We start from the raw sequence: 4,899 nt of genomic DNA on the forward strand, positions 1-4,899 counted from the left end.
TCGGAATTGGGAATAGCGTGCCGGCGGACATGTCGCGAAGAACAACGAACTAAGTCCCGGCGAAGAGAGGGAGGGAGGGTGGTTGAACGCACAGAGGCTTTAAAAGTCAAAAATTCATCATCGCGGCCAAGTGTCTGCAAAGTCGGCATAAAAGAGCTAATAAGGGACGGCGTTTTATAGACAAAGTCCAACAGCTGCTTCAGCCGAGCTACTCCGCAGTGATAACAAAAGAAGTTGAAGTATTAAATCCGAAATGTTCCTGGACGCCGTAAATGCCCCGTCCATGTCGCACGCACAACTTTTAAAGTCTTCCCATGGGTAAGGTTAATATCGGCGCTATCGGAGACACGCCTTTTTTCACGGGACAGGAAAACAAAGTAATTGCGAGCTGCTTCGCGTTCGGTTTTTTTTCTCCGTCATTAATTTTGTTTTTAAGCTTTTTACGAGCGCGCGCGAACCCGCGCAGTTTGTCGCCGGGAATGTGTGGATGGCTCTTCAAGCCGAGTCTGACAACGATGGAAAATCCACCGGCGTAGAATGTCCTGTCGTAAATTGAGTACGTGACTACGTTCGTTGCCGTGAAAACACCGTTCTCAGAATATTTATGAGTCGACGCTATTATGTGTCACAGGAGTGGCGTAAGGCTCCAATATTTTCGTTTTAAATACACTTATATTTATTTTTCATGGGCTGCCCCGTCGGTTTACGGGCGCGGACGTGCCGTTCACATATTTCTTCGCCAATTAACTACTACATGCGCACCACCTTTCTTCCCAACGTTTGTCCAACTATTGCCCTTTCCACGGACACTGTGCCTGCCGAACGTTTTTTCGCTGTCAATTAAAGCTTGACCAAATAATTTGGCGTGGATTTGCAGTGGATTCGTAGCATTCGCGTGTTTAACCGTGTTAACGCTTTTTGGAATTTTGTGACTTCCGTTCATTCACGTGGCGATTTTCGTTAAAACTGACACACACACAATCGGTTTAACTTGAATTTAAAACTAGGTAGAATTTTTTCGGAAATATCGAAAGTCAATTTTGGAATACAATTTTTCTGTTCGATTAGTATATACACGAAATTACAATGATGCGACAATAAATAAAATATATGAAATATATATAAAGAAAACCAGTACAGGTCGATCAACGTATTGCTCTAATTTCACTAATTTTCTGCAGTTGTTGTTCCATCAGAAACCGAAAATTCGTGTGCAACGAGGGATGTAATTTTACGTTTGCGACAATCAACTGTAACCCGGGGTGCTCGGAATTTTTATTTCGATAGCAACGAGCGCTTGATAACCGAGTTAGTAGTCTTAAAAATGATGTTTACTATTCTGCAGCCCCGAGTCTCCTGACCGTAAAAATTTACGGACTAATGCAGTTCTCCAGAACGGACCTCATCCTATTCTTTCTTGCGGATGCAGTGCACTTTTCCGCAAAAAGAAATCTAAAAAGCCATTAACACTAAACTGGAATAATGGACAGTCTTATCTTCCATTGCCAAGTTCTAAAGTTCCCTTCGCCTGAAATTTGTTAACTTTTAAACATTTCTATGGAAAGCCTACTTTTAAACTACTTTTTACTTTAAATTTAATTTTATTCTCTCGATCAGTTTAATTTTTATTTGACGACTGTTTTTTTTTTTAAGTTCGTTCTTTGTTGATATAGCAGATTACTCTGCCGATGTTCCTGGAAAATTATAATAATTTTAATCATTTATTTATTCTGGAATTTATTTATTCTCTTTTCAAACTAAAAAATGATCACGATAAGAAGAAGGTCGGTTAAGTGGAATAATGAAAAGGAAGCGCACAAATGAATGCACAATGCCGGAGATTTATCGAAGACAATGAAAATAAAACGCGAACGGGTTAATACCGATCCACCAACAATGCCCATAACTTTTTTCGCCGTTGAGAAATTTGAAATGAATTTTTTATCGATGCCGGAATATGCCGCGTGCAAACGAACGAGAAAACTTGGTATAAATCGGATAATATTTGAATAAACGAGCCATCCCGGAAGGTCTCTTGTAATTTCAGTAATCGTCGAGAGAGGCTTCGATCGCTCTCGCTAGACCGACGAGCTCTCGGGTTAAGTGCAGCTGCGAACCGTGTCGTCCCGTGTAAATACCTTCGTGGTTCTCCCTGGACAGAATAAATTTGGATCGCAAAGAAAACAGGCGCCATCAAAATACTTGGACATTCAATATTCCCTAACAAAACCCATCGTCGCAGCGTAAGAGTTGAATGAAGAAGGGCCCTTGAAATCACCTTATCAAAGAAGGCGGTGCGGTATTAACCATTTCCTCGTTGAAATTGCAGTCTCTCTCTGTCTCTCCCTCTCTCTCTCCCTCTCTCTCTCTCTCGTCGGGCGCGACAGAGAAAATGGAAAAATTGTTGGAAAGATTGTGTCCCTTAACAGAAGATGATGATGACACTCGTTACGATCGGCCAGGGGCGTGCGTCGTCGTTACGCAAACGACACTGAATAAATCTGGTGCTTCATGCGTGCTTAGGAATCGTCGCGGCGCGTCGCGGGGACAAGCGTTGGCCTAAGCAGAAGCGGCAAATTGGCGTCGAGTGACGTTTCCTGTTTGCCTCGTACAGTAACGGACAAACGATTGAGGCATCAAGAGAGAAGAAAAAGATCGGTGGAACGCGCCGTGCTTGCAGATCTTCCACAAAATGACGTCCGTCATTTGAAGAGCAATTCGTCATACGAAATACGAGCAAACATCGAATCGTCCAAGAATAATATTTAATATTTAAATTATATGTATATATTTTGATGTAATATTTTTATAGAATATTTTTATATAAATATTTTGCACAATGTTTACGATTGGAAGTCAGTGGAATTCATTTTTTCGTTCGAATCAAATTCACCCTTTTACAAGCGACACTCGCTGTTTTGCAATCGATACTCACCCTCCCACAAATTAAATTCACTTTCGTTAACCTCAGCTTTTGCAAATAAAGTTCTTCTACGTTGTTTTCTGAAACTATTCAAATGAAAATAACATTTACATAGAACAAGGAACATGAAATGCTCGTTTAACAGTAAATTTAGCCGCATCTGTAATTTTCCTTCCAGTTTGGTAATTTCATACGCATATTCATGTAACAATAACGACAATCCGTGGGAGCGATGGTTGCAACAGAATAATTAACAACATCCGACAAAAACTATTTGCCGAAATAATGTTCAATGTTTGAGAGCTTCAACTGTGAAATGAACAAAGGGTGCCTCGTCTGACGGACGTGATCACGCGGTTCCTGTGTCTTCTGGAAGCTGACATCATCTAAAACGATAATGATCTCTGAAGAATTTCGCGAAAAATATTTCCAGCTGAAAAATTGTTAATGTTATATAAGTGAGACACATATTTTCAGATTGAGGAAGGAAACAAATCGAAGAAACAAGTATCAGTTGCATGCTTCGAACTGAAATTAAAATCCGTCGTCTTAAAATTAAGACCGCTGCTACTCTATGCAGCAAAGTCTACCGTAGACGAATACTTTGTATGCTAGCATAATCGCCGGCGGGGGAAGACCGAACCAATATAATCTGGAAAGGGATCAGAGGGGATTTGGTGCGAGGGCAGGCATTCGCATGTTTCGGACACAGGCCAGCTTGAGCACAAGCGACCCCTGATACACGCTAATTAAGCTTTATGAATTTAAAATTGCGCTCGTTAACCGAGGCGCGTGTCAAACAATTTCTTGTCACGATAATGATTATCTTCAGCTCGCGTTATTACTACGCGTTATTACTGCGTTATTACTACCCATTTCTCGCGTGACGCCGTGAATTTAGAAAAAACCGGCGGCGGCGGCCGTGGTGTGTTCGAAGGATTTCCCTCCGGAAAAGTTGGTTCGAGCCCGGCCGAACTCCGGGGTCAACTTATGCACGGATATATCCGGCTTTGATCGCGCGGCGACCGTTCCGCTCGATAAAAGGAGTCAAGCCCGCCGCGTCGAAGCAGGCCAAATAAACGCCTTTGTTCCTGATTATGGAATTTTTTTCGAGCGACGCGCAGCGTCCGCGTTTCCTTCTCGCCCGTTTCAGTTTTATTACCGCGAGCCCCGCCACAGCGAGACGCTATTTTTATTCCGGGATTTATAACGGCCAGCTCAGCCGGCCACGAAATATTCTCCCGCCAGGCTTTTCAAAAATTCCACTTTTTTCGGACAACTTTATCCTTAACGCTGCCCCCCACCCACACCATCCTGCACGCTGCTCCATCACGGCCGCGCGCAGGCTACGACCAGCTGAAAAAGCTGAACCGTCCACCGCACTTGCACTTCACTTACAACACCTGCGATTCTTTTCCTCCTTCCGGCGCGGCGGAGCGAGCCGCGAAGGGAACTATCCCCGGCTGAATTAGAGCGTTCCGAGGTGCTGTAACGAAATAAACGCGGACGCCCGGTTCAAACTGCGAACAACGTAATTACAGAGCTGCGCGGGAAGGGCTGGCCGCATGAAAATGAAATAGCGCTGGACAGAGAGTGTTTTTCTTTTTTTATCGGAGCGTCGCGTCGCGACGTTCGCGCGTCGCTCTCGCGGCGAGTTAACGAAAACCGCGGTGTCGCCGTGGGACGGCTTGCCAATATTATTGACGCGAATCTTGGAACAACGGGCAAACAATATCGCGAAATAATAAATAACTTCGTCGCCGTCATTCGCGAAGCTCCGCGAGCGATTATTTGATATACTGCGTGCCCGGAATAACGGGTGGGGGCTGTAGATTCAGTAGCTATGGAAATCAATAGCGGCAATCCCAGCCCTGTAGAACACGATATCAAGGATGTCGTATTCCTGGCACAGATATTGGCAAATACATGTCTGTTACATTGTAATTATCTTTTTATTCACCGTCGAATCTTTCTTA

The sequence above is a fragment of the Megalopta genalis genome, unplaced genomic scaffold (assembly GCF_051020955.1).
Source record: "Megalopta genalis isolate 19385.01 unplaced genomic scaffold, iyMegGena1_principal scaffold0062, whole genome shotgun sequence".
Taxonomy (NCBI): domain Eukaryota; kingdom Metazoa; phylum Arthropoda; class Insecta; order Hymenoptera; family Halictidae; genus Megalopta; species Megalopta genalis.